We start from the raw sequence: 11,087 nt of genomic DNA, 5'->3' as shown, positions 1-11,087 counted from the left end.
TTTTAATTATACTAAGAATCCATGTAGATTTGCAAGTAGTATTTGAGTTTTATGAAACATGTTCAAAGATAATCCGTTCATATGGCTTTTTGTGATGAAAAACTTTTGTTTCTGGTTACTGAATATTGGAATTTTAACTGTTATATGTTGTGGTTGTGCAGCCATTGTGTTTTGTTAGTTCTTTAATGTTATGATCAAGGTTGCAAAAATTGCTACTTAGGGGAGTACTCGGTCGGTCGGATATTTAGGAAGTACTAGGTAATTCGAGGAGTACTCAGATGTTGATCAAATTTGACGTTGACGGATTTTCCTAGTAATCCCAAGTTTTGATGAGTTTGACCAAGTATTGACTGAGTACTCTCCAAGTTCAGATCGTCGAGTAATTCCAAACTTCCTAGTTCTACGATCCTGGCTATGGTGATAGGTGTGTATGGGTTTAGTTATAGTTAGAAAATGCAAAACATTTTTTTGTCCAAATCTCGTTAGTTCTTAACATTTATGAAACCATGTTTTATGCGTTTAATTATTTATGTATAAATGTCGATTTCTAAGATGTTTGACTACCTCATCTTCAGATGATTTTTGTTACACGTTAGCAATTTCTTTATCCGTTGAATAGAGAGAGGACTTTCTCTACTTTTGGGAGTGTTTCATTCGGTTGGAGAAATGACTTCTATTTATTCTAGACTAGAGGAATGATTTGTCCACCTCACCTCCTCATACCCCACACATGTGAGATTGAGTTTTGTTGTTGTTGTTGTGTGCATAAAATAAATGTGCCTAAGTGTAACGTTGTAGCTTATACAGTTTGTTATTCATGTGATTGATACAATCGAGAATTCATGGCACATTTGACCCGGTCTACCTGAAGCCGTCTAAAAGACGTACGGCAGAAGAAAAGAGGGACTCCAAATCATCACTTCACTACTAATACTAAATGCCTCCTCATTTTTGGTCAAAACGACACAACCTTTTTTTTCTTTTTCTTTTTTCCTCTCTTTTTTGTTTAGTTTCCATTTTTTAATTTTAATACAACCAAATATATATAATTTAATTGTTATTGATTTATATACAAGTATTAACGATTAAATCGGATTACTATTTTTTGTATTCCGTTAAGTTCACTACGTGTACATAATTATATGGAAATCATATAGTTCGATATCTAATTAATGGGTAAAGTAGTCAAAAAAGTTTTTTTTGTTTTTATTTTTAAAATATTTTCGTATGAAAGACCAAACACATTTATTATTGAAATTAATAAACCTTTTATTCGTTTGGGATCCTTTAAACTTTTTGTTTTCTTTTAAGACCAATTCCAACGGGTCTCGCCCACACTCTGTCATGGGCTCCGTCCTCGAGGGCGCCGATGGCATTCATCCCGCCCTCGGCCGCCCTCGTTTCTCTCTCCTCGCTCCGTGTTGAATTTGGTCATGTGGATGAAGTTTTGAGGACGTAAACAATCAAAAGTTTTGGATTATTGTTTATTTTTAAACGGCTATATGGCCCTTTTTTTTTTTTTTAGTTTCCAACTCCCACTATATATACCTGTATACCATTTATACTATCACTCCATAAAATCTCTACTTTTATATCACAATTTTTATTCTGTTTCATTAATATTAAAAATGCCTAAAAAGCATATGGATAATCTTACGAAAGATGCGTTGGCAATTGCGAGTTCGGATTTCAATATTGTCACACTCGGTCTCCTTGATATTGATATGATAGATGTAGACGAAGAGGAAGAAATCGTTCAACCAATTCCAAGGGCGCCAAGAAGATTTATTCATAGAGACCGAGAGGGAACCGCTCAATTGATATGATAACAATAACAATAATAATAATTATATCCGAAATAATAATAATAATAATAATAATAATAATAATAATAATAATAATAATAATAATAATAATAATAATAATAATAATAATAATGATGATGATGATGATGATGATGATGATGATGATAATAATAATAATAATAATAATGTTTATTTCACAAAAGTTACCGCTTCTGCAGAATCCACTTTTTCATTATCTCCCCGACAATCGGCCTTATGGAAATCGCAGCAGGGTGATCACACCTCTGCTTGGCTAAGGGCAGTCCCTATTTTGGGGTTGGGTCAAACGATGAACGCAAAGACTTACCGATGTGTGTTGTGCTACCGGTTGGGTGTTCCATTGTTCTCTATCTCGACGGCATGCTCTGCCTGTTCAAGGGTTTTTACTGGGGATATTTTTGGGGATCACGCGGTGTCTTGTGCTGGTATGGTGGGTATTAAGCATCGACATAATGTTGTTCGGGATTCCCTTGTTGATGTTTGTTATCGATCTGGGATTTCAGCGAGAAAGGAGGTTGACATTGGGTTGTCTGGAGGGAACGACAGGGCCCTCAGACCTGCAGATGTGTTACTTTATTCCTGGGATTGTGGTCGCGATGTTTGTGTTGACTTGACAGGGTCTTCTCCTTTGACACAGTCTGAGCTTTCTGACTTTGTCCCTAGACGTGCTGTGGTTGATGCGGCTCGTCGGAAGCGGGTCAAGTACGAATCTAGCTGTCAGGCGATTGGTTATGGTTTCATTCCTTTCTCATTTTCTTCCCTTGGGGAATTAGAAAAGGATGCTGTTTCTTTGCTAAAGCGGGTTCAGAAGAGTTCGATGGCGCAAGATATTGGTGCCGGTGCTGCTGCTCATATTTTTACTAGGATAGGTTTTGCTATTGCTAGAGGTGTGGGGGCCCAGATTGTCTCTAGGCTTCCCACTAATTTTTTGTAAGTTTTAATACTTTTAAGTTTATAATAATAATAATAATAATAATAATAATAATAATAATAATAATAAAATGTGGGGCCATGTGATGGGGAGGAAGGATGTCATGGTTGGTAGTAGTGTATGATGGGGAGGAAGTGAAAAATTAATGAAGAAAGAAAGCTAATGTGGCACTGATGTGGCGGTGTGTCCTGCGGAGGAAGCACGTCATGGTTGGGAGTGGTCTAATAAAAGGTACAATACAAATGGACGATCGTATTGTAGTTATAAATTTTTTTAAACAATGTTTAAGCCATTATTCCCCATTCTTCTTCTTCCCCTTGTTTACAAACACAGAAACAACACTCCAACTAGATAACATTGGAAATTACTATCTATATCCCTAATTAGTAAATACATTACTTTTGGTTCTTTAATACCACCTGCCTTTTTCATTTTCCATCTTTAAACACCAAACTAAAACAAAATAATGCTTGTATTTTAGTCACCAGCCTTTTGAGTTTGATATGTTAATATGTTAATATGTTAATTAAGTGAGAGATTCGCACCATTCTTTATCCAGTAAAATAGAAGCACCTTATCCATTTTATTCCTCCAAACACCTCTACACAAGCTCCATTGTTTTAGATCTCAGAATTAACACGACGAAAGTTCCGATCTTGAAGGTTTACATGACCCATAAAACCAACCCACAAACAACCCCTTAAATATTCGATTCTACTGTCCCCGTTAGAATTAACACGATGAAGGTTCCGATCTTAAAAATTAAATTCACCTGTTTCGATTTCCAATAAAAATTAACAAGCTTTAAACTTCAGGCGTAGCTTCAGGCATAATAAAGATTTCGGCATGCCTTCCGGCTGTTTACTTCCAGCAGTTAGTTCAGGTGATGATTTGTTACAGGGAGAGTTAACATTTGCTATGCAAACGATGTACAGTAATTAGGAAAAAAAAACTCATATTAAGGACTGTTTTTGCAGTTTTTGCTTGGGAGGGATGAAAACAGCTAAAAAGCGCCAACACATGGATGATTTCAATAATTTTGTCTTCTTTCTATGAACCCTGTTTAACAAATTTCTTTCTCATGTTGTTGAGAAAAAAGAGGGTTAAGACTAAAACACGGAAGAACGCCAAGAAACGGGAAAGTATTTCTTCTGAAGTAAAGGTAGAATTTCTATTACATTTTACTAAGCCTGGCAAACGGGTTGGGTCGTTTGGGTCAAACGGGTCATGAGTCAAACATGTCTCAAAATTCAAATGGGTCGAACGAGTCTGGTCCAAACGGGTTGGGTCAAGACCAAATGGACCGAATTTTTGGTGTATGAGTCTTGATTGTCAGATATAATATTACATAGTTCAACAGTTTTTGTATTACTTTTTCTTCAACGCTGCATTCTCAAGTTTTTCTTTGGTGAAGGATGGAATGGAAAAGATAAGAGAATAAAAGGAAGGAAAAGAATGTAGTATAAAATATTTTACAAGTATTCTCGAGTTAGAATGGAAAAGAAAAAAATTACGAATAAAAAAAGAATTAATCGTTGCTGCTTGTATTGAGTCCTCTACTCCCTGCAACAAGTTCACAACATTGTAATTTCGATTACGGCGGTTGATATAATTTCTTGCTTTGAAAAAACAAAGAATTAAAAGGAGTTTTCAATTGAACCTACAAATATACTTATTTATTATTTATTCCACTATATAATAATGGGAAAATTGTTTGAAAATACATTGAACTTTCACTCAATTCCTATTGTATGCATCTAACTTTCAAATATCCTACTGTATTCTATTGTATGTGTTTAACATGCTATAACAGGTAAACTTCCAGTCACTTTAATTTTATTTATAAATAAAATTACATCATTGATCCCTCATGTTTGTAAGATATTGGATGTTAGTCATTTATGTTTAATTTTGACATCACTGGTCCCTCTGTGATAATATATTTTCATCTTCATCCATTCATCATAATCCATTCATCATTTTCATCATTGAATAACTTCAACATTTTCATCATCGCCTATTATTAAAAATCAATTAACGACAATAATGTACAAAGTTTCTTATTTACAGATTATCAAAACTTGCATTCTCTCTTTTCTTTTTTATTTTACTTGTACACAAAGCAAATCAGAATAAGGAAAATTTCGATCTGAAATCAAGAACAAAACCCAAATCCAAAATCACCATCGGATTTTGGGTTTTTCACCATAACAACTCTGACAACAAACAGTAAGTGTCTAATCGATTCTGGTGATGAACGGTAACATAAAAACGGTTCTGAGGTTGCCGGTGGTGGTATTACAAGTCGAAGATTATAAATAAATGGGAATTGGTATTACGAATCTGGATTTGATGATTTATGAATTTGGGCTTGTAATGGATATGGGAGCATACTAAGATGGAATAAAATTGTTTATGAGGAAATGGAGCGAACGAATTTGAAAAACAAATAAAATTCACCAAAAGTCATTAGATGGATATGGACCGACTGTTTATGATGTTTTTTTTTTCCAAATAGTACTAGATAATTAATATAGCCTTTGAGGTAGGTATTGATCAGTTGTTTAGATCCAGTTATTTATGATTTGAGATCTGATGAGAATTGATGAAGATGAAATTGGTGGGTTCGTTAGTTTGAGGGAGAAGAATAAGTTAATAAAGGGTGAAAAAAGTAGGTAGGTTGAAATTAGGGATAAAGATGAAGCGAAGGAGATGAAAAATAATGCAAATTTCAAGAACTTCTTCAGTAATTATTTAAACATATTAACCGGAAACCTTATCAACAAGTTAATGTATAAAATAGCACATCTTAGAAAGTTGAATGCATACAATAGAAGATTTGAAAGTTGAATGCATACAATAAGAATTTAGTTAGAGTTCGATGTATTTTCAAACAATTTTCCCTATAATAATCTAATCAATAATGTTGACTATTGAGTGATAGAAGAATGAATACAAAGAGGTTGTACCGTGCAAATTTTGAAAAAGAAGAGTACTACTGTATTAATTACGGAATAAATAAGAAGACTAATACAGAGTAAATAATAAAATATAAAATTATAGACATTTACTTATTTTATAGAAACAAGAAGATTTTTCCCTTTCACAATCACACCAAAAATGGGCTCACAACAAAAATCATGTATGTTATCATCCCTAATCCTTTCCTTTCTTTGATTAAAAAAAAAATAACTTATCCTTTGGTCTCCTTTCCTTTCTTCTATAGAAAAAATCTCAATGCTGCGCAAGTGTTTTAATGATGTTATACACGTTGTGTCCAAGAAAGTGGATGCCAAGCATTGATGAGTCCGAGTCTTCATCTTACAACATAAGTGCAAATAAGAAAAATGGCGAGGACTACTTGAACGTTATTCCCGTCTGTATAATTAAATTTTCAAGAAAATATAAGATGTGACATTCTGTAAATCCATTGTGTGAACGTACACTACATCAACACGTAAGTGACGTGTTTGTTGATGTGAGTGTTAACGTGATGAATGAAGCTCGTTAAGAGGCTAAGTTTTATCCACAGCAAAGGACAAGCACACATGAATCTGAGGCCGATCAACACATTTCTAGTGGACAATTGCCTAAAAATTGGAGGAATGACCCGATGTGAACCACTAACAACAATTACCAGAGGTATATTTTTAAAATTCCTAATTCTTCAATTTTGAAGTTTTCTAAAATTATGTTTTATTTATATCCGCTCGCGACTACTTTGATCTTTAAGGATTATAGAAAATATCTTTACAAATTGGCGGGTTAAATTTGAGAATGGATGTAAAAAACGTGGTGTTGAAACAAATATTGAATCATTAAATGAACTTCTACCCGAAATCTGTGATGTCATAGTAAAGTTGGTGGATCTAGATTTTACCTTTTACACATGATTATTGTTTAGTTCTCATTTCTCGAAATTGTAGATCGGATATTGATGATCATATGTTTTCTTGTGTGGTTGATTAATGCCCCAAACTTTAAAGTCCTAAAAGAAGAGTACTTCTTTATCGTTGTTAGCGAGTTATTAGCTGATGACATCAACAAGAACCAATATGTAAGTAGAGTTTCAAACACTTGTGATTGTAGTTTAGGTGATAAAGGTTGGGGATGGGTATCCGGGGGCTGAGTTGATTAAAAACATGCAAAAGCTAGGTGGATTGAACAGGGTGTACATGGAGTCAAGTGTGATACATCTAATCAGACTCATTCGAAATCTGTTTAGTCACAAACTATATTACTACTTGGGGAAAAGGGGGTAAAAACAACAGGGAAAAAGGGGAAAAAAAATCAGTCGGTGGGAAAAAAAGAATTGGACACTGGTCCTACTCAGCTCTCCCGTTAGTTAATGCAGACAATTTAAGTTACGATTCCATGAAAAAAAGACTACGTTACTCCTACTCGCAGTTATTAATTCAACTGTATAATATAATTATAATTTAAGTAACATATGCGAGTAGCAATAATGTAGCCTTCTTTCCACGGACACGTAACTAAAATTGTCTGCATTAACTAACGCGGGGTTGGCGTATGACCAGTTTATTCACCGAGTGATCTCTTTCTTTTTCCCTTTCCCCTGTTGTTTCCGCCCTCTCTTCTGCAAGCAGTAATATAATTTGTGACTAAAAAGATTTTTCACAAGTCTGATTAGATGTATCACACTTAACTGCTTGTACTCTCTGTTCAATCCACCTAGCTTTTGCATGTTTTTTAATCAACTCAGCCCTAAAAAACTATCCCCTACCTTTATCACCTAAAAACTACAATCAAACTCGCACACTCTGCTTACATGTTGGTTCTTATTGATGTCACAGCTAATAACTCGCTAACAACGATAAAGAAGTCTATCCTTTTTTAGGACTCCAAAGCTATGGGACATTAATCAACCACGCAAAAAAAAACATATGATCATCTACACTAATATCCGATCTACAATTTCAAAAAATTGAAAATTTTTCAATAATCATGTGTTTAACTTTTATGTATGTGTAAAAGGTAAAATCTACTTCTGATCTGGATACAACAACTTCACTATGACATCATAGATTTCGGGTAAACGTTCATTTAATAATACGAGATTTGTTTGAACAATCGAGTTGATCTGTTGATGTCACCATGTTTTTTACATCCATTCTGAAATTTAACCCGCCCATTTGTAAAGATATTTTCCACAATCCGTGAAAAATGGAAGTAGTCGCGAGCTGATATAAATAGAACATAATGGTCGAAAACAGAAAAACTTTAAAACCAAAGAATTAGGAATTTTAAAAATATACCTCTAGTAATCGTCGTTAGTGGTTTGCAGCGGGTCATACAATTGTCCACTAGAAATATGTTAAACATCCTCGGATTCATATGTGCTTGTCCTTTCTCATGGATAAAACTTAGCCCTCTTACCATAACCTCCAGTATATGTTGTCAGTTTAAAGAGTAATGAGCTTCATTCATCACGTTCACACTCACATCAACAAACATGTCACTTACGTATGTAGTGCACGTTCACACAATGTGGATTTACAAAATGCCACATCTTATCTGTTCATGAAAAATTAACTCTACTAACGGGAATAACGTCCAAGCACTTTTCACCCTTTTCCTTATTTACACTTATGTAGTAAGATGGAGAATCTCAAATTATCACTGCTTGACTGCTTGACACGCTTGGCAACCGCTTTCTTGGTCACAACCTGTATAACATCATATATCATTATAATAACATTAGAACACTTGAAGAAAAAGTAATCCAAAAAAACTGTTGAACTATGTAAAATGATAAAAAAAAAAAAATATATATATTACCTTTTCTTCAGGAGAAATACTTTTCTGTTTCTTAGCATTCTTTCTGTGTTTTAGTCTCAACCTTTTTCTCAACAGCCTGAGGTACACCATCTTTGACTACCTTTTGTTTCTTACAAATCACAACTTTTTCCTCAATTATCGCCTATGCATCTCTTTTGCCTATAATAAATACAACTTTCAAACAAAAGACACACAAAAGAGAGCCAGTTTGCATACACATACTTATAACACAGCTTCCATCAATGTCAATAAGTTCTAAAAAAGAGTAAAAGCACCAAAAAGGTCTTAGAGAAAACAGTCTCACATTCTAAACACACAGATTTCATTAATACAAGATCAAAAAAATAAATAATATATAACTTACACATGACAACTTTTTCGAACATATTGTTATCACACCTTTATCTTATCATAGCTCAATATCACAACACTCACTAAAATATCTAAAAGTACAACTTTTTCACACACTAAAAAACACAAAATATAAGCCTTTTATCATTTTCACCATATAATCATTATACAACTCTCGCGTATACAAAAAATAGAACTCTTTCTAAAATGATTGACATCAAGTAGACAACATTTATATATATTAACATATATATATACACATACATACATATAGTACTCCGTTCCACATATAACATCTAACGATAAAAACATTAGAGAGAAAAACTATTGAACCTATATTGATTGATTTGGTAGGCTCCGCAATAGTAGCATCAGCCTAAAAGAAAATCAAAACAAAAATAATAATCTGATAAACATGCACAAATATCTAACACAAGTAACGTCTGAATTTTGTATCTAACAACTAATTTGGGAATAATTAAGCATATAATCGGTTAAAGGGAAAACAATAAAATAAAAAAAAACATAAAAACATGCATCTCATCATTTGTACCTTATCCCTCTTACTGCCTTTAGCTGGGTTAGAACTGCGCTTCACAAATTTCTGCAAAAACATCAACAAAAACCAGACTAAATATGTGGCAATGAACCAAGATTAGTGCTATACATCTACCCAACAATTAAACATGTTTTGTGATACGCAATACAAAGGAAAAAATTGTTGGGAACCAAAAAAGGAACGACTTCCGTTGTTTTTTATTCACAAATTTACCACAAATTACAATTGATATACATGTAGCCATCAATTAGTAAGAAAACGACACTAACCACTACTCCGTACTACTGAACCGATTAAACCATTAATTAGAAGCCTATCTAGCACAAGTAACATGTCAATTTTATCCCTAACAACAATTTACACAGTTTAACCCAAAGTGCATAAACCCTAATTTCTATAAACATAAAAACTGCGCATGTAAAAAAGGATTCAATTTCATTGTATACTCCCTAATGGGTTATAGAAACAAAAACAAACAACCCTAAATCTGAGAACTTGCAAAAACCAAATTAAACTAATGTATCGTTGAAATTATGGAACAAACAAGATGAATAACAATTATTAAGCATATAATCGGTTGAAGAAAAAATAAAAATATAAAAAATGTATCTGATCATTTGTACCTTACGCCTCTTATACATGTTTAATTAGAAAAAAGGGAGCAGATCTGATTTGAATACATGAGTTTTTGTGTAATATGTATGTGTTTCCACCGCAGGTTAATGAAGAAATAGGTAGATAGATCTAGGGCAAACTGTCACATGAGTTTTGCAGGCTCCATTTGTTTTGATAATAGCCATTGATTGATTTAAATTAAAGGCCAAGATTGAAACTCTATTTTTTATTTATTTATTTTTATTATTATAACTTACCTTTAAATTTAAATATAACATATTGATCTGCTTAATGTTGCTCCACGTAAATCTCGGTTCTCTTATATATATATATATTAATATTAATATTGATATTAATATTTTTGCAAAAACAAAAGAAAAAAAAAAAAAAACAACAAAATGATGAAGGTAATGTTATACTGGAAAATGGAGGTGGGTTTCAATTCGGGAGTCTTGATGTTCCTTTGGTTAACATGTCTAATTTGGAAGTCTCTCCGGTTAAGAACTTGCCTCATGTGGGTGCTTATGTGGCGTCACCTAGTGGTGTGGATCAAGGTGTGTTTATATTTGAGAAAATTATTGAAGCTGGTAAGTCTGTTTGTCTTCAGAATGATGAAGATGTTTTGGATTTTAGTGATGCCTTGCTTAATCTTTTTAAAGTGCATAAGTTTGATTCTTGGAATGCTTTGTTAAATAATGTTGCTTCCACAGTTCCACTAACTCTGTTAAAGTGGTGGAAATCCATGTTGAAGAGGGTGGTGGTAAATTAGACCGATATGTTGGTTTTTTTGAAGAATGTGAGAAGGAAGGATGATTGCCTCATTCTCTGACGGGAATTAGAATTGGTAACTCTTCGGTAAAGGTTTCGTCATATGAGATTGAAAATCGGGCGGGTAAGAAATATAATTGGTTGAAGGTTGATAGGATGGTTGTCAAGCCAATCATTAAGACTCGAAAAGGTAAATCGGTCACTAAGTAGTTTGTTGGGG

General features: G+C 33.5%; 1 long non-coding RNA gene across 2 annotated transcripts; it reads right to left on the bottom strand.

The window, feature by feature from the left end:
- Nucleotides 1–5,758: 5,758 nt before the first annotated feature.
- Nucleotides 5,759–10,193, bottom strand: LOC139852361 (uncharacterized). Of its 2 annotated transcripts, XR_011761045.1 has the most exons (5): nt 10,108–10,193; nt 9,479–9,529; nt 9,259–9,301; nt 8,575–8,733; nt 5,759–8,462 (listed from the first exon to the last, which is right to left on the bottom strand). It is a non-coding gene; the product is annotated as an uncharacterized lncRNA (long non-coding RNA). The 2 variants fall into 2 exon arrangements; XR_011761044.1 differs by lacking the exon at nt 9,259–9,301 and having other exon boundaries at nt 10,108–10,188.
- Between the last annotated feature and the right edge of the window lie 894 nt (nt 10,194–11,087).

This window comes from Rutidosis leptorrhynchoides, chromosome 6, assembly GCF_046630445.1.
Source record: "Rutidosis leptorrhynchoides isolate AG116_Rl617_1_P2 chromosome 6, CSIRO_AGI_Rlap_v1, whole genome shotgun sequence".
NCBI classification, from domain to species: domain Eukaryota; kingdom Viridiplantae; phylum Streptophyta; class Magnoliopsida; order Asterales; family Asteraceae; genus Rutidosis; species Rutidosis leptorrhynchoides.
Note: the sequence above shows the minus strand (reverse complement) of the source record. Positions and strands in the feature narration are given on the sequence as shown.